This window comes from Lepidochelys kempii, chromosome 2, assembly GCF_965140285.1.
Source record: "Lepidochelys kempii isolate rLepKem1 chromosome 2, rLepKem1.hap1, whole genome shotgun sequence".
NCBI lineage: Eukaryota > Metazoa > Chordata > Testudines > Cheloniidae > Lepidochelys > Lepidochelys kempii.
The window spans coordinates 6,630,385-6,655,782 of NC_136381.1; the positions used below are offsets into that span (position 1 = coordinate 6,630,385).

General features: G+C 47.1%; 1 protein-coding gene across 3 annotated transcripts in view; it reads right to left on the bottom strand.

Moving 5' to 3' along the window:
- The window catches only part of ADGRB1 (adhesion G protein-coupled receptor B1), a 385,515-nt gene that overhangs the window by 329,751 nt on the left and 30,366 nt on the right, over positions 1 to 25,398 (bottom strand). The window lies entirely within an intron of this gene.

The window sequence follows — 25,398 nt, forward strand, 5'->3', positions numbered from 1 at the left end:
CTGTCCCGCAAACTGCTCCGCAATACATCTTCAGGCTCCCCCACTACTTTACACAACACTCAGTGATTTCAGCTCTTCATAAATTTAGACCTGTAGAAGGGAGCCTCAGTGCTGGTACACCATTAGCCCAAAGTGAATTCAGCTCAGCAGCCTGTAACTAGACTCCTAATAGGATCAAAATTAGCTCTGATAGTCCACAGCGGAAAGAGGAGGAAGTGCAATTAGCATGTAAGGGGCCCCATACCACCAGGTATTAATACCTATCCCAAGCCTCTCTCCATTCACTGAGTTCTAGACCCTATGTCCCTTGCCTAGCGAGTGCTACTTAGTTGATGGCGAGTCCCTCCATCATAACAAAAGGCCCAGTACAGTTCCACTGTCCTTGATTCACATAATCAGGATAATTACAATTTATTCTTCCTGCCCCAATAACAGAGAAACTGGGGATCCCACAGCAGCCAAAGTGACCATTTGGGCAGCTATGGGCTCTTGCTAGGCGGGGTGGGTGTGCCTATGCAAATGAGATCAGCCCCTGAAGTTCTTTTCCACAACTTGCCACAACTCACCACCAGATGTCAGGGTGGAGCTCATCCTGACTCTGCTTACATTATAAATCCAATGCAGGGTGTGATTATTAAAGCTATAGACCCAGAGCCTGACCTGGTTTGTTTGCTGATCCAATACCAATGTCAGCAGGCTATTGTAGGGATCCGTACCCTGACTGTTTCTATACCTGTGGGTCACTGGCACTACATTCCCTCTCCTCCCCACACTCTCCAGTTCTTTGCTCTGCTGGTTTTCTCCTTGACAGCTCCTTCCAGTCAACCTTTCCAAAACACTGACCTAGTGACACCATTCCCTTTCCCCACCCCCCACTCCCCCAGTGGGCCTCCAATTAAAGCCCAATTGCTTCTGTACAAAAGGGGCTCTGTCGGTTTCATTCATGGAGGAACAAGCGGCCTGAATAGGTTTGGGCACATTGGAAGCCGTGAAACAGTGTGGTCTTGTGTTAAGGTTGAATGGCGGCAGGGAGGAGGGAGTGGGGGTGGGGTGGTTGATTCAGTCAAAGTAATTTTTGAGTCCTTCTGGAAAGCTGGAGGAGGGGAGGGAGGCGGGAAGGGAATGAAGTGAAGTTTCTTCTTAAACAAAATTCTACAACAGGCAAATAAGACATTTCTCCCTTTCAAGTGACTGCCAGGTGAGAAAGGGAAATGCCGGGTTTAAACCAGCTAATTGCAACGTGCATTGTTCAAAGCTATTGTGCTGTTAATTGTCCTCTATAAGGATGGGTGGGGTGTGGACCCCATGACTTCTTGATGCCCCCTCCAGATCCCTGACCAGGACTTCAGAATAACCAAGGAAGAGACCAGTCCCCAGAGAAGCCACCCCCATTCTTGTTGTGCAACCTTAGTGGTGCTGGGTAGATACTCACACAGTACAGACATGGGGCCTGATTCTTCATGGCTTTGCACCTTGTGGAGTCCTTTACTGAGTAAGGATTGGAGAACTGGCTCTTATAAGGTACCCAGGAAATTCCTTGGGGATCAGGACATCAGGCCCCCTACTAGTTGTTTTAATTTACCTGCTAGTTAATCCTAATTTGGCAGTCCTCTGAGCAACGGATCATGTAAAGAAGTGGATAGGCAGGATTCCAGACACAATCCTGACCCTTGAAAACTACATCTATTCTGTAAGGAGGGTCCTTCTGTACAGGTACTCAGTGTTATTCAATAGAATTCACCCTGCAGTGCAGGAACTATTCAGTGGGAGAAGAAGAATTTAAAAGTCCAGGACTGTAGCTCTCCAGTGAGTGGAGGGGAAACATTTTTACACGTGATAGCTCTGTTTAGAGCAAGCTGCTCCCATGTGCTCTCCTTCAGTACTGTCAGGGCTGCAGGTGCCAAGCTCCTCTCTCCTGGGTCAATCTGTGCTGCAGGGCTAAGAATCTGGGATATGCTATTTTACTGAACAATGCTGGATATTGGCCAATTCCATTAAGGCAAGGCTTTCTCTTGTATCAGTAATAACTGTGCAGAGCATGGGTTGGAGTTGTTGGTATGAGCTGTCCGGCAGTGATCTATCACAATGATGCCCTATGTATGGGACTAAAGCCGCCATCAGAATTAGAGGAATTAGAGATTTAAGAGAACTGTAGCAACTGGTTATTTTACCCAGCCAGCTCAACTCTGCGAAGTATTGTTCCCTGCGGTATATTTTCCAGTGCTTGGCCAGTCTAAATTTAAAGTGGAGAAAGCAACAGTTCTGAGGTAGAGATGAATGAATAGTTAGCGACAAATAAACTAACCAACAAATTTAGCATTTTTTCCACTCGGGGATTACAATTTCATGGAATTTATTCATTAGTTTCATTGATTCAGCTGATTTTTTTTAACTCCTCATTAAACATAAACAGTTTTCTGTGATTAGTTAGTTGTGGCATGCTAGTAAGCTGGTACGGGTCAAATAAGTCACATGTTGGTGCTACTGCTCCTTGACTGGATAAGTGTGAAAGCCCGTCTGGTACAAATACTCATGTGCGCACATGTAAAATTCAGTTCATGCTAATCCTCACACAAGCAGGCTTGCAATTCATGCCAGTGAAACTCAGCCTCATGGAAAACAAAATGCAAAAAGAGTTTGCACACAATCATTATTATTATTATTTGTATTTCAAAAAAAGAAAAGGAGGACTTGTGGCACCTTAGAGACTAACCAATTTATTTGAGCATGAGCTTTCGTGAGCTACAGCTCACTTCATCGGATGCATACTGTGGAAACTGCAGAAGACATTATATACACAGAGACCATGAAACAATACCCCCTCCCACCCCACTCTCCTGCTGGTAATAGCTTATCTAAAGTGATCATCAAGTTGGGCCATTTCCAGCACAAATCCAGGTTTTCTCACCCTCCCCCCCCACACACACACACAAACTCATTCTCCTGCTGGTAATAGCCCATCCAAAGTGACCACTCTCTTTAAAATGTGTATGATAATCAAGGTGGGCCATTTCCAGCACAAATCCAGGTTTTCTCACCCCCCCACCCCCTCCAAAAACCACACACACAAACTCACTCTCCTGCTGGTATCACTTGATGATCACTTTAGATAAGCTATTACCAGCAGGAGAGTGGGGTGGGAGGAGGTATTGTTTCATGGTCTCTGTGTATATAATGTCTTCTGCAGTTTCCACAGTATGCATCCGATGAAGTGAGCTGTAGCTCACGAAAGCTCATGCTCAAATAAATTGGTTAGTCTCTAAGGTGCCACAAGTACTCCTTTTCTTTTTGCGAATACAGACTAACACAGCTGTTACTCTGAAATTTGTATTTCAGTAGCCCTGAGAGGTCCCATTCAGGAATCGGGGTGTCTTTGTGCTAAGTACCGTACACACACAAATCACAAAGGGGGACCCTGCCACCATGACTTAACAGCCTAGCAGCAAGTCACGAGACACACCTGAGCTACCAAATCAAGTTCGTTTAAAAATCTGAGTGAATATTGGGGAAAGGTTTTTATTTTATGTTACGCAATATTTACCCATCTCTATGCCTTTGGGAGACTGAGCCATGTTCAACAGACTTCTTTATCAGGAAATATTTCTTAATATTGGAAGAGATTTTCAAAAGAACCTAACTGATTTAGGAGCACAAATCCCACAGAAACTCCATGTGTTATGTGAGATTTTCAATAGGTCGGATGTTCCTACGTGACATTTGAAAACTGCACCCAGTAAGTGCAGCGAGTCCTTTGCTTTTTTCATCCTTTTGCTCCTTGGTATAGCCCCTGGTTCCACCACCCTAAGTAATCCCTCTCCCTGCATGACGTTCAAACTCTTCAGAACTTATCTCCATTGGCTCAGGTAGATTTGTCACAGCCGTTGCTCGCCCGGACAGTTCTTCTATCACTGTCCAAGGTAGTATCATGTGGCTGGGCATCAACTGCCCAGTGCACCTCGTAACAGCGAGAAAGTGTTTTGTTTATTGAAAGGGGTGTTGGTGTGTGCTGGAGGGTGGTAGAACGCGTTGTCTTTGCAGATTTCACTCCCTGGACTCCAACACATTGTGTTGCGACTACTGGACATTATAGAACCATAGACTATAGGACTTGAAGGGACATCAAGAATCCGTCCCCCCCTTGCCCCCCACTGTGCTGAGGCAGGATAATTATTCCATGACCTTGATTTATCAGGCGCAGAATACGCAAAGGCCTGGTCACAGACACTAGAACAAATATAACCAGTAAGTAGGGTCCCCCCGCTCAGCGGCCAGACTTTCAGTGCATGTGCAGCCTATGCAATGCAGCAGCTCCATCTCAAACCACAACCCTCGTGGCGCACTGGTCGGTCTCCCACTCGGCTGAGGGAGTACTAGTTGGAGCAGGCCTGGGCCAAAAGAAATCTGATGAGGTTCAATAAGGACAAGTGCGGGGTCCTGCACTTAGGACGGAAGAACCCAATGCACAGCTACAGACTAGGGTCCGAATGGCTAGGCAGCAGTTCTGCGGAAAAGGACCTAGGGGTGACAGTGGACGAGAAGCTGGATATGAGTCAGCAGTGTGCCCTTGTTGCCAAGAAGGCCAATGGCATTTTGGGATGTATAAGTAGGGGCATAGCGAGCAGATCGAGGGACGTGATCGTCCCCCTCTATTCGACACTGGTGAGGCCTCATCTGGAGTACTGTGTCCAGTTTTGGGCCCCACACTACAAGAAGGATGTGGATAAATTGGAAAGAGTCCAGCGAAAGGCAACAAAAATGATTAGGGGTCTGGAACACATGACTTATGAGGAGAGGCTGAGGGAACTGGGATTGTTTAGTCTACGGAAGAGAAGAATGAGGGGGGATTTGATAGCTAATTTCAACTACCTGAGAGGTGGTTCCAGAGAGGATGGTTCTAGACTATTCTCAGTGGTAGAAGAGGACAGGACAAGGAGTAATGATCTCAAGTTGCAGTGGGGGAGGTTTAGGTTGGATATTAGGAAAAACTTTTTCACTAGGAGGGTGGTGAAACACTGGAATGCGTTGCCTAGGGAGGTGGTGGAATCTCCTTCCTTAGAAGTTTTTAAGGTCAGGCTTGACAAAGCCCTGGCTGGGATGATTTAATTGGGGATTGGTCCTGCTTTTGAGCAGGGGGTTGGACTAGATGACCTCCTGAGGTCCCTTCCAACCCTGATATTCTATGATTCTATGATTCATCTCAGATGGAAGATGCTCTCTGTATATTTTTATGGCAGGCAGCCAAATAGCATATTGTTAATGAATTGGCTGGAGCGTATGGCAACCACTGGCCTTTGCTAGACTGAATGAGAATGACTCAAATGTGGGCCATAGACCCTATATTGCTAGAGATTCTCCTTTGTTCAGGTGGTAGGGGGACCTGTTCCATTAAAGCAGGAGGATTGAGTTTGTACCCACTGTTAACCAGTAGCCGTGGAGGTTCCTTTATGGCCACTTGATTAAGCCACTAGTCTAGGAGTCAGCAAACCTGGGCTTAATTCCCAACTCTGCTGCAGACTCCCTGTGTGGCCATGGGCAAATCACACTCTGTTCCTCATCTGTAACACAGAGGCAATACTTCCTTTGTCTGCCTTGTCTAGCTACAGCACCAGCTCTCGAGGGATTGTCTCTTGCTATGCATCTGCACAACGCCTAGAGCAATGGGACCCAAGCTCAGCAGCGACCCATAATACAAAAAAGAAAAAGTTATAATATTGTAAATTACCTCCTTGTTCATCTCCAGGCTTTCCCATACAAAACGAGGAATGACAAGCTCACGACACTCCTCATGATGAACCGAACGGGTGCTTGGCCTGGAGCGCATGGAGGCTGATACATGTGAACACTGATGTTAGGAGGTCACCTTCCAGTAGATCATCCAAAGCACATACGCAGACAGCCCTTTGAAATTCACCTCCACAGCCCTGGAAATCCAACAGCTCAGGGTTTACCGGGCACCACATCTCTCGCATTCACTTTAAGTATCAGATGGCATAAAGAACATTTGGCCCAGCGGTGTGAAAATAAAGAATGGTTCCCCTAACAGTATTTCATTACTCACTCGACAAGTCAAATGCGAGCCATAAAGGGCACCTGCTGAGATGAGAGGCCTTGTCAGTCTGAATGAAGTGAATTATGCCTGAGAAAGGTACAAGTAGCTGTACCATTAACAGCCATTGGTAATACAAAATGCAGCGCTCTCACCTGTAGGGGATTCAAGTCACTGACATTTTAATTAACAAGGTTCACTTCTCCCAGTGCCAGATCTGGCTTTCACACATACTCCCTCCTTGCTCTAAAGCATGAGTGACAGCTGTCCTTCGCCCTGCATGACCACGGGGCTATGTAGAGAAGTGTCCCTGTACACCACATCTGGGCTGGCCTCGGAACAAAGCAAGCAGGGGAGTTGCTTCCTGCAGCTGATCAACCTCCCTCCACAGATGCCAAGGAAAAACCAGATGAAAGGAAACCGTCTGCTGCCAGCTCATCCATGCTGTCAACAAAGAAAGGTCACCGCAACCTACGGGTGAGGCCTGTGATGCACAAACATAGAAGTAACCGGGGAGATGTGTTGCTTTTGAGAGAGGGGAAAGGAAGGCAGGGGCATGAGGGTAGAACACTGTACAGAAGGTGGGAGTCACCCCTGGGCTGAAGACCGGCACAAGTCCCTTTTAAGCAGTGCACAGGACATGCACTGGCTCTTTTCAAAGGGATGGATATTGAATTATATTCAATGATTTTCATAGAGCTTCAGGCCAGAAGGGACCAACAGATCATCCAGTTTGATTTTCTGTATAATGCAGGCCATTACATTTCTGTACTGTACCCCTGTACTAAGCCCAAAGACTTTGGTTAGGCCAAAGCATTTCAGTACTCAGGAGACTAAACTCTGTGCCACAGGCAGAGAACAGGAGAGACCAAGGTGCTACCAATGCCTGAGGTCCCTGCAGTGATAGGGATTGATTAGGTGAGAAATGCCCAGATGACCCCATCAAGCAAACCAGACCTTATACTGCAGAGGAAGGCAAAAAAAACCCCAACATCCCTGCCAATCTGACCTGGGGGGAAATTCCTTCCTGACCCCAAATCTGCTGATCAGTAGGACTCCAGGCATGTAAGCAAGACACAGCAGCCAGGAGTCTGGGAAGGATTCTCTGGATCAATCAGGGCTCCAGTCTACCCTATCCACAGTGTCCCATCTCCAGCTGTGGTCAATCACTGCTGCTTCGAAGGAAGGTGGGAAAAAGCAACAACCCCCACTGCCAGAATACTTCCAGCCAATTGTGCATCATGGAAAAAATTCCTTCATCCCTAGCTGGAGCCCTGAAGCATGAGATTTGATTGTAGCCATTATCTTTAGGTACCATTGCAAGTGTGGTGAGCATGTGCAGGGGAATGCAGGTGACCCTGTTTTCCCCACGATGGAAGGAAATGAACAGGGAGGGCCCCTGGATTCCCAGACTCCAAAGCCAGAAGAGAACACCATGACCCCCGCGCTGCTTGACCCCACATACCCAGGCCACATAATGTCTGCCTGAAACTGGATTAAAGCATAGCCTTTAAAGGTACAGCTAATCTCGGTTTAAAAACTCCAAGCTCCACCCTGGCAAGGTGTTCCAAATGTTCAACTTCAAGGTTGAACTGGTCTAACTTAACCTTTCAGCCCTTGGATCTGTTATACCTTTGATAGCAAGGATGCCAATGCCCTCACTATTGGATCTCTTTTCCGCAGGTAAGTTCCTACACGCCCATCACCTCTCAACCTCCTCTTTGATGAGCTGAATATGATGAGCTCCTTGAGCCTCACCATGTAAGGCTTGTTCTCCAGGCCTGGATCATGTCTCTGGTTACACGGCCAGTGTTACACTAGAGGTTTAGCTCGTAGTTGTCTCCTATTTGCTTTTCCCTGATGAGCCCAAGTAGCACTGCATAACAAACTGTGGCCATATGCTACATAGGTACCCTGGTTGGCATTGAGGCTTGAATCCAGAACATGCCACTCCCACTTCAGCCAGAGGAGAACTCCCGTAGAGGTGAGAAAATAACAGGCTGCCATAGTCACTGGGGTTAGGCATCACTGGGAAGTATCACCACAGACACTTGGCCAATGTATTACCATTGGTTCTGTGACCTGCCTGGGGTCCCTTCTCTAGAGGCTTGTCTACACTTACTGGGGGATCAATGAGCGGCGAACAATGCATCGGGCGGTCGATTTAGCGGGTCTAGTGAAGACCCGCTAAATCGACTGCAAATCACTCTCCCGTCTACTCCTGTACTCCACTGGATCGAGAAGAGAAGGGCGAGTCAATGGCAGAGCATCTTCTGTCGACATCGCTTAGTGTGGACCTCACGGTAAGTAGATCTAAACTATGTCAATTTGAGTTTCGTAACTCAAATTACATAGCTTCGATAGAATTTCCCCTGTAGAGTAGACAAGGCCTAAGTGTGATTTTTTTTTTTTTAACCAGTGAGAGTTATTAGCCATTGGAACAACTTACCTAGGGACATGGTGAATTCTCCATTGCTGGACATCTTTAAATCAGGATTTCTAAAAGAGATGCTATCATTCAAACAGAAGTTATGGGCGTGACGCAGGAATTGCAGTGTGAGGTTATGCAGGAGTTCAGACAAGATTATCACATTGGTTCCTTCTGGCCATAAAAACTATTAATCTAACGTCAACCTATCTTCCAGTGGTGGTGGGAAATTCTTCTATCCTTAGCACTTAATAGTAGCAGGAACCTCCCTTTAGTTAGGAAAATTTGATACCCCTTTTGGTGGGAAAGAATATGCAAACAATTTTCAAAACCTGGTGTCTAAAATCAGGCTCCTAAAATCTTGGAGGGACCTAAATGCTCAGCACCCACAAATTCCATTGACGTCAGTAGGAAGCTGCAGGTGCTCTGCACCTTTGAGCAACAGGCCTTCAATTTAGGTGCAGAAGCATGTATTTAGGAGCCTAGTTTTAGGTTTTCTGCTATGGAAAGTTTGGCCCATGCATTTTAAATGACAAGGGGGAAAGTTTGCCAACTCCCACTAGCTTTGTTTGTGAGAACCAAGACTGCCCTTACTACACCCCTCCTTCCAATCACGGAGTCCTTGGTAAACAGTAATACACACCTGTCTAGCTCTTCCTTAATGGTACATTTGCCTATGGGTATTAAATCCTTGTCTCGACATGGTCCATTTTTAAATTCCAAAGCTGCCTGTTAGAATGGCACTGAATTGGGTGTCTGGAAGCCAAGGGGCACTTTAAAAGTGGAGACAGCTATATTTACAGGAGCAGCCAGAGAATCATCACCATCAAATGCATTTTTAAACTCAGTTTTTTAGATGAAGAGGTTTTATTTTCCCATCCATCTTAGGGCAAATGTCACTGCCAAAGTATTTTTTAAATATTGTTTTCCTTTTATTCTCACTGTTGTTTACAATACCACTTTCTCCCTTTTCTAAAATGTGCACACAACACTGGTTTATTACTGAAAGGTCACTTTTCAGTACTGAACGGAGCATTGGGCTTTGTACACTAACTTGTTATTGTAAATTAACAGGGAGCAGGGAGTTGGGCAGGTCGATTTGTTATCTTCCTGTTTGCTCTCGGTGTGCTCAGCTGCCAGTATGGTTGGGTGTTAGAAAAATAAAGAGTAGCGGACTGTCTTTCTTATGAGGTAGGGATCATTGATAAGGACTTACAGAGACTTCCCAGATAGACTGAAAGAGGGGGAAACAGGAACTCAGATGGTCATGATTTGGGCCTCTCGACCTTGACGATATCTCTTTAATTTGCAAAACACATGAGTGAACATGCAGCTAGGGAAATGAGAGACCACATTGTGCCAATGACTGGTCTTTCAGCTAGTCTCTTGGCTCTACATTGAGATGGGACAATAGAACTTTGTGGAGTGGAGGGTTCTTATTGTAACCATAGGAAGGAGGGGAGAAGTCAAGCCTGCTGGCTAATGTGCAAGCCTGGGACTTAAAATACATGGATTCTGCTTCTACCTCCACCACTGACTTCCTGAACTTGGGCCAGTCACTTCGCCTCGCTGGGCCTCCGTTTATCCACCTGTCAAATGATGATCATATTTCTATCTCCTTACAGGCTTAATGAATCCACGTTTGTGAAACGCTCGGCAATCCTCAGATAGGAGGTGCCAAATATTAATGATTATCATTACTTCAGAATTCTGATGTAGCTAAATTTCAACACACCAGGCTGGATTGTCTGGCTTCTGCCATAAGACAGAACATTTGCATCCAAATGAGGCCCCCATCTACTATAAGTCTGATGAGAAAAACAGGCCGTGGAGTTAAACTGCAACCTGAGAACGCAACAGTCTCTCACCCTAATGTTTTAATAGGCAGGAGCTGAGAACAGGGAGCTACTTCTGTAACTCAACAGAAACATATAGTTGTTGGGTCCTCATAGGACCACTGTGATCATCTAATCTGACCTCCGACGTAACATCTGACAGAGAATTTCACCTGGTGATTCCTGCAGCTAGCTGAATAACTGGTGATCGCACTAGAGCACAGTTTTTAGGAAGATATTCGGTCTTGATTTAAAGATTCCTGGTGATGGACAACCCACCACCTCTCTCAGGAAGCTGCTCCAATGGCTAATCATTCACACTGTGCAGAATGTGTTTGCCTTAGTCCTGCTTGGATTTGTCTAGATGGGAAAGCAGATTTCATTGGGGCACTTAACGAGACCGGGCACTTAGACCTTCATAAAATCGTCTTCAAATACCTTACAAACATTAAAGAAGCCTCATCGCACCCTGTGAGATAGGGGAATATAATTAAACTAGCATTTTATATGTGGGGAAACAAAGGGGAAAAAATTAACCTGTCACTTGCCAAAGGCTGAGCAATGAATGTGTGGTGTTACCAGGAGTAGAAACCAGGCACCCTTCATCCCCTGCTCTAACCCCTAGCAAACGCTGTCTCATGAGTTCAATCCTCAAGGGAACCGTCATGCTCCATTCACAGATGCTCCCACACACCCTGATCTTGCAAGATGCTGAGTGCCCTTGATAAGAATGGTGCTCAACACCTTGCAGGATTGGACCCTCGGGATTTAATTCTCCACTGCTATGCATCTAGTGCAGTCTCTTCCACTGTACCCTGTTTGGTAGCATTTTACACTCGAGATGCAAGGCCATGGAGAGTCAGGCCATTCATATTCAAATAGCAGGAACCAAATAAGAAATGTCTTTGGTTAGGCTGAAATTTTCTAAGGGGACTGAGTTAGATGCCATATGCCCCTTAGACAATCCCAGCTTTAATCACTGAAACAGTGACTGGGGCTTCAGAGAGTCATCATTCTTTTCCCCACCTTTTGGCTTCTGGTGTGATCATTTCCTCTAGAAAGGGCAGGACTCATCAAAGCAATAGCTCTGCTAACTGAGGATTCTCAGATCCCTGCTCTGTGCGGCCACAAGCAAGATGATCATTTTCCGGCTAGATCTGCCTTATTCTCAAACAACCTCTTCACAGCCTGCCTCTCTTTATACCAAAATAATGTATTGGACTCACAGTTTTCTTGATGTGTTTCCTCTTCTTAGGAAACAATAATTTCCACCCATCTGACAAGCTACTGACTAGCTTAAATCATCTCCTCTGTTATAGGGGAGCATGCAACTCCTGTATGAGGGCATACTTTTTTTTTTCCATTCTCTGCTTTTAGACTGGACTCTAAACCAGCCTTTAAACCTGGACATACAGCTGTGCTGTAAGTGCCTGGCGCTATACCTGGGAGGAATTTAGCCTAGTGTATTGAATTTATCACACATACACCTCTATTAAGAGAGGGTCAATAGCCATCAAGTATCTTCTCCCTGCACTCTCCCCATCACAAAGAAGAAACACACATTAGCAGTGCAATTAGGAATTGATCCAACACACTCTGAAGTCAATGGGAGTCTTTCCACTGACTCCAATGGGCTTTGGATCAGATCATTAATTTCTTTGCCTCTCCCCCTTATCTATAATATAATACCTCATAAAGTCTTGTGAACTTCCTGGGCACCATCGCAGTAATCTCTCATGTGACTCCATATCACTGAGAGCTCTAAAAGCAAAACTATCTGCGAAGTCACAAATTCCACCCTCTTGGTCGATATAACTTGAGTAGCTCTTCCTAACAACACAGGAAATAGCTACTGTACCTGTACTGGACCTGCATCTGTAGAAGTGGATTTTTTTACCCACGAAAGCTTATGCCCAAATAAATCTGTTCGTCTTTAAGGTGCTACCGGACTCCTCGTTGTTACTGCACCTTTGTTTTTTACTTTTCCCCCCAGTTTCTATTTTTCTAAGTATGCTTAATCCTGCCTCAGAACAGAAGAGATGGATTAGATGACCTCTTGATGTCCACTCTGGCCTTATATTTCTAGGATTCTATTCTTCTACAAGTTATTGGGTTCTAATCCATAACAAGGGCCCAATAAATCACAGTGCCAAGACATTTAAAACCAGGCAGAACAAAGCAGTGGAGAATTTTTTGTAGGGCACAATCTGGCCAGAGGGGAAGAGTAGGATGATCTAATCTCTGATCAGCTACCATCTAAAGGGTAAAGAGGGAACACCAAGGCATGGAACAACAGGTATCCCTCTGAGAAAAGACCTGCATATCAAGAGGGAAAAAATCAAGTGCAATATTTTGTTTTAGTGAGACATTTGGCATGTCCTGTTGAGATCAATGCCAGCGTTTCAGAAGGAATGATAACAGTAGACTATAATTAGCATTGATAAGTCCTTACAATAACAAGTATATTATGTGTTGAATTATTCATGAGCGACAGTGATATTTCTGGCATCCTCTACCCTTTCTCCCTCCCCCCCCCCAATAACGTTTTTTGGCCAGACACTGTTTTAACTACTGAGCACACACATATACAAAAGTAGCGAACAAGCTTGAGACCAGGAGATTTCAGCTAGCATTGAGTTTCTGGTTCATGGGAAGGACAACCTTCTACATCCTCCATCAATCATGCATTCCACTGACCGGATGGCAGTACATACACAGCTTAATTAAGACTGAGGAGCGATCTCTCCTAGGACAAGATGCAGAGTCCTCAGCCTTATAAACATGTTTTCTTATCATCGAGATGGAGGGCGTCACTCTTTCCCTGAAGTACCTGGGAAAGATTCTGTGCCTTACTGCCATCTCTGCTCTCTGTACATTCATCCAATCATTGGGATTTATGCCTGTTTATCTAGACAGCGGTGTATCGTTTAGCTAAGCTCCATCTAGCAAAGACAGTTTACTTTTTATGCATTAAAAATTAATCTGGATTGACAGCCCTGGAAAATGAAGTCCTCTGTTTATTCACAGAAAAAATGGTAGTACCAGCTGCCTCTACACATCGCTACCCTGCCTCCCACAGATGTCTTGAATCCCTGTCCTGGGGAGATCATGTCTATGGAGAAGGGTTCAGTCTCTGCCTTCCTGCAAGGGCTGCCAAAAAAGACGCCAATTACTGCCTATGTGGAGGTGGGCTTTGAGATATGGATGCGGGTTCCCCAGGAACTAGGCCCATAACCTGCAAACACAAGATACCATGAATAGTCCCACTAAAAAGAAAAAAAAATCAATAGAATTAGTTGCAGTAGTGAAGTGAAGCATGTACACAAGTGTTTGCAGGGTCGGGGCCAAGACCAACCATCCAGAGATAAAAGCTGTCCTCCGCTATTGACCAGAGTTAGATTCAAACCACCAACCTACGGCAAAGACATTTGGTTTCAGAGGTTTTCTATACACAGATTCCACTATACACAACTCACATTTTCTTAACAGGGGATTAATCACAGAGGCTGTACTAAGCCATAACATTTTGTTTCCAAGACCATGAGCAATTCTCTGCTTGCGTGCTAGGTATGAAATTCACTTCTCATTCCATCCTCCTGGAAGAGGAACTACACACTATACCTGACATGTCTATGAGCATGACCTTGTATCCAAACGGCTTTAAAAAGCTTCACTCATAGACTGTGTGAAAATGCACTTATTTTTGTGAATAACATTGTAACCAGGATATGGAGAGGCCCCTGAAGCTAAGTCCTTGACACATGCAAAAAGTGACATGGGATATTTAATAAGCAGACACTAAATACTCATGTAATGCAGCGCTCATGGGTGGGTCATCAGTGGGGATAGAACCCAAGACCCCTGGATCTTTAAAGCCATGCACTTCTAGCGCTTGAGCTAAAAGACCCAGCTCCACTAGGTCAAACGCTGTTCCTAACTCAAACCTCTATATAGTCCAGTCACTAGAAGGAAAGAGGGCACCACATTATACTAATGCAGGGGTTACACTCACAACTTTGCTTTTATATCTCACTTAAACGTTCGACCCTTCAGCAGCATGGTGCCCCCTATGTGATACTGTGAGTTGATTGCCACACTGGCTGAGGGAGGAGCACCACGAGAGCTGAGCGAAATTCAGAATTTGTCCCCACAGGAAGTTCCGACCTTGGCAACATTTGTTTTCCTCCCAAAACAGGACGAAAAGTTGAAATTCCAAAATTTTCTGCCAAATGGAAATTCACAAGAATAAATATTTCATACAGCTCCAGCTACTAACCTTCCGTGCGAGCTGTGAGTCACAACTGCACTGTCTGCTCAGCTGCCCGTGCACGCTTCACCCACACTGCCGTGTGTATCTCCAACATGAGCAATCAGTGCAGAGGACACATTCAGTTGTTACTGAATATAATTAAGTCTAATTGCAAAGTTAATTGTAGAGGAGGATGGGGGGAAAGATAAACAAACAGCAGGAGATGAAGAAAGGCTACCAGAGTCAAGAACACGCTACGCTTGTAACGACACAGTAGGAATTCATTTTGCCTCATATTAGCTGCATTCTCTGTGCACCCGTATATACATTAGTCGTCATCTTTCTTCACTTTGGTTGTTGATGTTCATGCCAGCTGCAAAACCACCCCAGAGAGAGGGGACAACCCTGCCAGAAGTAGGAACAGCAGGAAGGAAATGTTATCTATCCAAGCTGACAGCATTCACCTGAACATTTGGACAACCTGGGGCAAGGAGGGAAGGGATGTCTCAGTGCTAGAAAGAGACTATTGATTCAGGGAAACCTCTGATCGTGTAGGGACCAGCTCTCCAGCTGGTTTACCTCGAGCATAGCTCCACTGACTTTGTTTTAGCTACGCTGTTGTACAGCGGCTGAGGATCTCCCTTTAGCTGCTTCTCTGAACCAATTTGGATCAGAGATTAGGCTGAAAATCTCAGGAGAACCAGCTCCACTATGAGATTTCAGGGCTTCTGCTTCCAGCCAGGATTCATGGGACCACTGAGATCATCTAGTCTGACCTCCTGTGTAACTACCCACAAATAATTCCTAGAGCTGATCTTTTAGAAACATTCAATCTTGATTTAAAAATTGCCAGTAATGAGGATCCACCACGAGCCTTGATAAATTAACCATTGGAACAATTACTCTCACTGTTAAAAATTTACACCTTATTTCCAGGCTTAATTTTTCTAGCTTCAACTTCCAGCCATTAGATCTTGTTATACCTTTCTCTGCTGGACTGACGAGCCCATTATTAAATATTTATTCCCTATATACTTATAGACTGTACTCAAGTCACTCCTTAACCTTCTCTTTGTTAAACTAACTAGATTGAGCTCTTTGAGTCAATCACTATGAGTCTTACATTCCTGTGTTTTGGGAGCCAGGGGATCTGAGTACTATCCCTCACTGTCACCGTGCAGCTCTGGCTGGCCATGATTTGCAGCACAGTGACAACTGCAAAATCGTAGGTGACTGCAGATTTGGTACAATACCTAGACAGGTTCTCCCGTCCCTACCTCTTTGTAAATGGCTTCTGCTCCTGGTCTGGAAAGTTCCAAGGATCCTCCCATCTGTGGTTCATGATATTTGGTATCAGCCCAAACAGCCCATAATAGAACTATATAACAGAAAGAATCAAGCCACACAAGGGGGATTGCCCTTTGCATGAGCACACAAACATCCCCAGGCAACCATTTTTTCTCTCTGCAACATTAAATAACACTCCACTTGTCAAGGTGAGAGGAACCTAATTCCTGTTTAACTGGGGGTGATTCTTCTTGATAGGCTGTTCCAGGCAACTTTGGGGTCTCCTCATACAGAAAGGTACATAGCTATTGATGGGCCTGCCCCTGCTCCCCTGGAAGTCTATATGAACTTTGTCACTGAATTCAGTGGGAGCAGGCTTTCCAATCCCAAATCATTGACAAAACAACTGGGTAGGTCTTTAGGGGGCAGATTCTCCTCTCACACAGTCTCTGGCCCTGCAGACTCATGCATGGGCTCCATGTTAAGCATGGGAGCAGACCCATTCATTCAACAGCGCTATTCATGTGCTTTAAGTTAGTTAAGCACAACCATGGGTCTTGGCCAGTCCGGAGCCATACACCAGTTTTACGACAGCGAAGCGCCTTTAACTTCAGTGGAGTTTCTTCTGATTAGCACAGGAGTAAGGAAGAGCAGAATCAGGCCCAACGTGAGGAGTGCAGCTCCCTCCTCTGCTTCAGGTGTTCGAGGCCATCACAGAGGCAAGGGACATACTGAGCCACAGACCAACCTAAGAGGCAACCTTCTCTCTCCGTGCAATACAGCATTAGCATAACTGCCAGTAGCAGCAGCTTTTGAGCGGGCAATGCCCTCAGTTTAGTCAGGAGAGAGCAGGAGGCAGGGTATTCTCCAAAAGGGGTCTCAGACTCTGCTGGCCAAGGGGGATCTCGCCAAGCCCAGATCTGTTACCCCCCAAGCACAACGCAAAGCCCAACTTCTCTCAGGCTGCTCATTAGGGGGTGGCTGGGAGTGAATGGTGGCCGACGGGGGTCACGGTTATTAATGGGGCGATCATTCTAAGTTGTACAGTCCTGGGTGAGTAGGTCATTTCTGTTGTACTAGAGTTCGGATTTTGCTTAGGGTTAGGGTGAACTGTGCCCAGCTCCTAGAGCTATGAACAAGAGCCATACACATGGAAATTGAATACAACACATGGCTACCATTCTCTTTTAAACAGATTTCAGCTGGGGAGTCGTTATGTTTCATTCAGAAGGACTTTCCTTCCTCTGGCTATAGCCTATCCTTTTTCATTTTTGTTCCTCATGCTACCCAAACTGGTTCCCCCCACCCCTAGTTTCTGGCCACTCTGCTTCTCAGGTCCAACATTGGGTTTCAAACCCAAGGAGTAGTTGCTCCAGGTGCATCAGTTTGCTATACTGTTTAGTCCAGACAGGGTCAAACTGGGTGAAAACTATCAAAGGCAAACTTCAATTCCCAGCCTGGATCAGAGCTGTCTCCCACATGCTGAGTGGTGGGTTTTGCCCTAGCCCATTCATTATAAATAGAAGAACGGGACAGCCACAAAGTTCAAATCTGGTTCCAAACTTCACCAAAGTCCACATTATTTGGCTCTGAGGTTTTGATTGATCTTGAGTTAAAGCCTTACTTAAATTATGTCCTTGGAGCGAGACTAATCCATGTCTCTAACAAGGCTTGACCTTGTGGTGAATGGAGCTGTGTAACTGCGACACCCTTAATTGTCCACACGTTGCACCTTTCAATTATTAATTGCATTGCCGGTGTGCAGACCTCAGAAGACATTCTGAGCCTGATCCCTTGTTGCCCTACACTCTGTGTTTGACACCAGCACACAGCATGTGTAGAATATCCCCCTGCTGATGTAGCTGTCACATTGCATGACTGTAAATGACCACACAAGGTCTGCGCAGGGCAACGGAGAATCAGACCTGGCTACAGTCTGCTTCCATGGAGAAACACACACTGTGCTCTCTCCTGGAGACTTCCCTTTTGGTCTTTCTTGGACTGTCCCTTACCCTAAAACAAAAGCCAGCCCTTTTCATAGGGAACAAGGCCAACAGGCCCCACCTGCATTGACCCACCAAAACATGTCAGAAACCCATTCTGCAAAAAACCTCCAATTCGGTTTAAAATGCGTAGAGAGTAGGGGGCCCTTGAGTGCACTTTGTTTCAGAGAAAACCCCTGTCCCACCCCCAAGGGAAAACAAAACAAACCCTCCTTGATCACCGTGTAAAAGCAGGAAGACACTAACAGCATAAAAGTGCCGGGGGGAGGCGGGGTGGGGGGAGGCGTGGGGAAGACGACTGGTAGTGGGGAGTCCCTCTTTGTCCTTAGTACATTCTCCATGGGGAAACCCAGCTGTTGCCATGGCAACCTCTTCACTCTGGTTAGTTTGCTGCCTCCCTGCGAAAGGCACTGCCAGCACATGCCTTTACCGGCAGAGCAGGTTTCGGGGGGGGGGGAGTGTGGGGAGGGCGGGTACAGGGGTGACAGAGGAGTGGGGGTCAGCACAAGGCTACGGGAGAGGGCTGTGGAGGGGAATGAAAGCAGGCTGTGGAGGGATGGGAATGCGTGTGAATGGGAGAAAAGGAGTGAGGGGAAGGGAAAGGAGCCCGTGGAGGGATGGAGCATGCAAGAGAAGGGGTATTGGCTGGATGAGAGTGCGGGGGGGACAGTCGTGTTGAGAAAGAGGGTCAGGGGAAGGAGATTGTAGCAGGGAATGGATGTGTGGAAGGGGCCGGAGGATGTAGGGGAAAGAGGCTAAGCAGATGGGGTGTCAAAGGGAGGCTTGGGGTGAATAGTGTGGGATACAGAGAGGGATGGGCAGAGGAGGGAGGGAAAGCAGCATGGGGTGGGGATGCCAGGGCGGGTGAGGAGGAGATGGAAGGGCGGGGAAGAGCTATGTGTAGTGGTAAATGAGCACAGGCTGTCGGGATTATAGGTGCGGGGGTGGAGGTAGCAAGGAGAAGGGAGTATGACTGGCATCTGCCACCATCTGTAGCACACCTCGGAGAGTTCAGGCTGTAACTTCCATCTCCAGTGCACTACGATTCGAATGCAGCCCGGACTTCAAAAATCCATCCGCTAGTAGCTCCCGTTTGCACAAGGGCCCGTTCACTCCAAGCATGCCAGCCCGGCGAGCACCTCATAAGTTAATCATATGCTGTCACTTCTCACTTCTGACGCTGGAACGGCAAACATCTTGCAAGTTACAGCTCGGAGTTCACAGCTTCACTCACACAGGCCGTCTCCCCTTCCTTGGCTAGGATTTAACCAGCTACCTATTCACCCCTCGGTGTGAGGAGAAGGGAGCGGTAATGGGCAGGCATTCCCAGGGAAGATAATAAATCCCCCTTAATGCTAAACGGGAAACCACACTCATTCTGTCAGTCCAACCATATGAGAGTTCACAGCACATGGAGCACGGTCACCAGTGAATAAACTGTGAAGAGCATGGCTAGCCAGCTGGCTTGCTGGTGCGTGCACCTGCCTCCTCTATTGCAGAGCATCAGCATTACAACTGTGGCACGGATCCTTACCCTGCTAGCACCTAATGGAGGTTCTCCATTCGTTCAAGCAACAGGGCCCATGCTTATGGAGAAGGAGGTCTGAGTTCTATCCTCACTGCCAGTGTGAAATTCCAGCCGGCCCAGGGGCCTGCAGCATAGTGACAACTGCGGCGTTCTTGAGGAGCCATGGATTTGTCACTTTAAAGACCACGTGTTTAATCACAATGGAGTTTTCTGAGTCTAGTGAGAAAGGCAGCCCTCCTGACAAGTCATTTCTATTCTGACGTTGGCTGCATGGGGCCCCACTGGAAAGGACTGCCAACCAGTTGGCAATTAGTTTAATAGAGACGGAGCTAAACAAACCCAAAGGTCAAGGAAGTTTGGAGCCAGTGTCCCAGCTGGATCCATCTGAAGAAGTTGGGTCTGAGTTGGGAAGTTTGGGTTTGGACACAGATGTGGTCTCCTCTCCGTCTACAAGCCGTGTGGATCCAGGGCTGTGGTACAATTCCATCTTTAATTCTATTCATCAGTTTGGCAGTCAAAGCAACTCAGTTCAAACCAAGTGTCATAAATAAAGGAGGCCTCCTCCTAGCAAGTTGGCCAACCTCCTCACCAGGCTGCACAGTGCTAGTTCAGACCACAGACTTGTTTCACAGCCACTTCACAGTTGAGCCAGGGCAACACTCAGTTCTTCCTCTGACCACTTTCACAAGCTGAACCATAGTTAACAGTTTCTCTTTAACTAAGGCTGATGTGGGACAAATCAGGGTGTGTATGTGTGTGTAAAATCCTCCAACCAGAAACACATTTCCACCATGCATCACCTAGACTCCTAAAGAACCTTCCACTCAGTGACCTGCAGGGTTGGTGCAGGTTCTGCTGCCCAGCGATGGATCTGTCCAGCTCCTAGCAGATGCTGAAAGCCATGGGAGAAATGGTGAGACCTCAGCTTCCAACAGGAATTCAGGGAGCTCAACAACTAGCTAGCTCAACAGGATTGGGCTCTGATGTTGGGAACCACATTGACCCTTTGCTCTCTTGCCAGCAGGGAGCATTGCAGAGGCAGCCAGTGAAGAGATAGAATATGGTGGAGGACCCTCAAGATGCTCCGCTCTCAGCCTAAATTCAAACTGATGCTGACAACCTACAGAAGAAGGTTTAGTACAGGGGGAGAGGTATACATAGAGATCCTTAAAGATACAAAGCCAGGGAATAATATCTAGCTCCTTGGAGACTCTTAATCTCTGTGGTCCATTTTAACTGCACATAGTCACCTTGTTAAGGGGATATCAGCAGTCTCAACAAGGGCACCTTAGGGGCTTTCGGGAGAGAAAAGGAGCATCCTTGATTTGAAGAGAGACCCCTGACTCTATTGACAGGGCAGGAACCATCATCTGCTCCATTCCTAAAGCAGCCCAGTCAGTGTTTCATCATGATGGAAGGATGCTAATTCCCCATGCTGTGCTGAAATGTGCGTGTGGATTCAATACAGCCATGTTTATCTTAGCCTGAGCAGTGAAAATGAATATGGATGTCTAAATCCCCCCACCATGCTCTGAGATGTGTGTCCAGAGAAAATCATTGACAGAGAATTTGTCTAGGTCCCTCCCTTTCCCTGCAGAGATGCATTAGTGTCAGTGACCAAGAGTTCCTAGGTGGAAAAAGTAGCAGATCAAAGTTCTGCAAGGTAACAGGAGAGAATCAGGGATATACTGAGGTGGAAAGGCCTGGTAGGTCCCATCTAGTCCATTATCCCAGGCCAGAGCCGGATAACTCCCTACAGTCTGAGCTTTGCCCTGCCTAAAGAAGTCAGGTGATGGGAATGCCCTTGGAAGACTATTTAACAATCCCCTAGATCAGGAATCTAGCTTCTTCCTTCTAGTCCTCCTGTGCTGGGGTAGCTTATGATTGCATTCAGTTCTAGGACAGGATATTCCCACCCCTTTAACCACTCCTTCCCCTTGTGCCCTTCTCAGCCACAGGCTACCACCCCTGCTTCCCCAGTGCAACTGGCCTGGTGCTAGGTCTGCCAAGCACTCAGGAGGCAACAGGTTACTCAAGTTCCCTGGCTCAGGGTCCTGCGTATGCTATTGTGACCAAGAGGCAAACGGGCCCACAAGCCACTAACACACGTCCTTCGCCATGTTGCATCCTCCACATCTGGCTCAGTCATCAGAGCCGAGCTCGTCTCAGATGGGAGTTGCTGCCCGCCAGTTCTCCTCAGACAGGACCTTGCCTTCCCCGGGTCATCCCTGTGAGCTGGCGGCATGAGTCTGCTGCCCGGCAACAATCAAAAGAGTTGTGTAGTCAACACACTCTCCTCACTGATTATTTCATTCTTCATTGTCATCATAAAATAAAAACTAGCCCAGGGCATAGCTCAGCCTATGACCACAAGTGGGGGAGGGGGAGTTGTCCATTCCCAAAGCCACTGCTTCTCCTAACTCCCACCCAGTGGCTTCCCTAGAATTTCCTGTATCCCCACCACCACCACAGACCCAATGGGGTCATCACTCCACCGACTTGCTCATCATGGCACTCTTGCCTTGTGCCTATCTCCCTGCGTGCTAGAGATCAGCATCTGGGCCCTATCATGGGCTTTTCCCCAGTTGAAACTGATGCTATAAGTCTTGCTATAGTAGGATCCATCTGGACTCTCCCCACAGCCTCCTTATCCCTCCTGACCACTGGCCTGTTGGATCTCCCTTTCTCCTGAAGAGATGCTCTCTCCCCGCCTCGAGCCACATCTCTCATGGCCTTTGCTCAGCCATAAATATACAATAAAGGAAATTAGTGCCACTAATCATTCAAATAGCCTTAAACCCCTATTATCCCCCTGACGCTGTCCTTCAGCCACTTTGTGTTTTAAGGCAACCTGCTGCTCAATGGGAAAGGCACAGTTCAGGAGGCACAGGGCAGGATGCTTCTTGCTGCTCTTGTTGGTCAGACCCAGGGTCACAGGCCTTTTGTCTGCACGGCAGCCGCACTGGTGACTGGAAACCGATGGCTGTAATCAGGACAAATCTCCAGTGAGGAGAAGACCATGGAGTCTTCAGTGAGAGGTCCAGAGAGGTTCATTTTATCCGAGGGCCATACACCAAAGTCATTGATCTAAAATCCATTCCCCAGAGAAGGTCCAATGGGCAGGTAAGGTTCGGGTCCCAGGAGCTAGTGCTAACCCTACAGGAAGGAAAATGAGCCAGGGAAAGTGGAGGGTAGCAGGAGATGTCTCCTAGTGCTGAGACCTGTTCAGGAATGGGATAGTCTCCCGGATGCTGAAACTCCCTAGCACTTGCATGATTTAGGAAAGAACCCTGCATTGCCTGAAGGGCTAGAAGACCCAGTAGGGCCTTTGAGATAATGACCATGAGTCTGGGCTACTTTATATAACAAACGGTGAGTGAATAAGTCCCACCATATCCTGAGAAGAGTGGCAGGCCTTCCTAAGGGAGTCCGGTGAGGTGGGGAAGGAAGGGTATTTATGCCAGTGACACCTGTCAGCACGGATGAGAGTTAAGTACACTTATCTCATCTTGTGAGAGAACAGACCACAGCATCTGCCCCCTCCCCATCCGCTAAGGATGCCCCTTTTCCTTGCTCAGCTCAAGCATTAAGGTGCCTTGAACCACAATAGCAATGAGTGGCTGGGGCAAGTGGCTCACAAGGCCAGCTCCTGTAGTCTCCACTGATTTAGGATTGGGGTGGACAAGCAATGGTGGAACACAAAGCAGCAAGGAGATAAAGAGGGTTCAGCGATTAATATGTGGCGGACGGGGGGCTAAGCTCCACCGGAGGTTACAGCCATTATAGGGTATAACTGTATCTAAGGGTCTTATTGACTTTGGAGAACCCCTATCCTGAAGCAGGGAGTGGGGGGTGAAGGTGCTCTCATTTCAGACTGCAGTCCTAGAGGCCCTGCCATTGCCGGCAGGGTCACCCCCCCCACCCCGCAAAAAATACAGCCAGACCTAGCCTAGTATCAGTAGGAGCATTGCCCCTAAGCAGTGTGTACCCTCTCCCTGCCCTTTGGCAGCAGTTGCAGTAGCAGAACCTGTCCCCTACGTGCCTGCCTCTCAGCCCCCTCAGCCTGCACAGTCTCTGCTGTGCCAGAGGAGGTTGGGATCAGTAATTTTCCATTACTGCTGCTTAGCAAGTGTCAGCGTTCCAGCGACCTTCAAGAGAGTCCGTTCCCCGCAACACGGCGGGGACCAAAACCCTGCTGCCACTGCAAGTACATCACGTCGGTCTGCATAGTGTTCACTGTTCAGCATTTACATGGGGGGGAATTTGGGGAGCAATGGAACTCTGGGCCTAGAGGGGATCGGACGCCTCCCTCCTCTTCCCTTCATTGCCCCTTGCTCTCCACGCAGCTCAGCATCTCACTCTAGCCCCTGGCTGGGCCATCACTCCACTCCTTCCTTGGGTTTGGTTGCTGCTTGAGGCAACTGTCTTTAGAGCCCAAAGGTTTCCCAGAATCCTTTGCAGCAGTCTGTCAGTGTTGCTGCTGAAGCAGCAGGATTTGTGGATGTGTCCGAGACCTAGCCAGACATAGGGTAGCCACCTAGTTTTTGCAGGATTATCCCTTTTTTGGAAGTAGCTATCCTGGGACGTCTGTAAAGGTGCTCAGTGTGTGCTGACAGCTGTCCAGTTTTATGGGCTCAGGATCATCCCGGATGTCCTGATATTTGGAACTCAGAAGCAGAAACGCTAGCTACACATGAACACAAGGGACAGACACCCTTCTGGAGAGGGGATGGGGTGATCAGAATATCCCCTGGTAGTGGGGAGCAGATTGGGACTGGCCTATTGATGGGTGACCCTGCTGGAGCAGTCTCACCTCTCTCTATTCCAGGGAAGGCATAGATAGCTGTGTCCTCAGGCCTACATATTCAAAAATTATCCACATAATTTTGGGTGCCTAACTTGGGGCCTGATTTCTCAGAGGAACAGAGGACCTACGACTCCACTTGAAGTCGATGGGAGCTGTGGGCGCTCAGCACGTTCGAGAGTTGGGCTGTATATGGCCACAGCTGGACCCTCAAAACTGGAGGCACCCAAAATGACTGGACAGTGTGGAACACTCAGGCGTTAGCCTGGGCCTAAAACTGCCCCTGTCAACTGTGGGGAAAGAATAATCCTGTGTAACAGCAACTCCAAGGACTGTGTAAATGGGCTCTCTCCATGCAAGCCAATATTCCCGTGTCCTTCCTACGACGTTAGAATTTAAATGCACCTCGCACTTGACTTTCAACGACTCCGCAATGGCCTGCCTTTAAGCAGAGCCCGGCATATGAGCCAATCCATATTTACAGTCCCCCTCTGTATGAAACTACCCTTCTGAGTGACGGATAAGAAGCTATTATAAATGTCCCATTCACCTAGTCCTGTCAGCCTCTTAATCAGAAGTCAACACTTTCCAATATTGTTTTAGAACAAGACCAACCACTAGTGCCACCTGGAGATGCCTTCGCAGAGCACCTGTGGAGACAACAGGTCCCAGCATGAGGTCCTCCACCTTGGGCCGTGTGCCAGGGAATGGGGTCTAGTGATCAAAGCTCGAAAATTGGACTCCTCGATTGTATGCCCAGCTCCACACCTGGCCAAATATGTGATATGGAAATTAGTAACCTAGAGCGCTGTACAAAATGTTGGGTTAATTAGCATTTTAAAAACGTCTTTGAGATCCTTCAATGAAAAGCACAATGTTATTATTCGATTAAAGATGAGGGTGGCTGTAATCTGCTCCATTTAAATTAACTGCTGGCCTCAGGCTCCTTATAAGTAGCCAATGTGATCCTTGTTTGTGCCAGCTCTTGACATTCCGATCCTAGATGATCAGTTCAGGGGTGAGAAGGAAGGATGGGTTATCAACAAAGCCATCAGACACAAATCTAACAGGTTTTTATTCTATCCCTCTGGCTTTTCTTCACCTAGCACAGGCAGACCATTTGATGCATTAGACTCACCCAGTTATTACAGCTGGGAAGGGACCCACTGAACTTCAAAAAGTTTACCTGCTACTCACTAAAATCAGAAGGCAACGTGT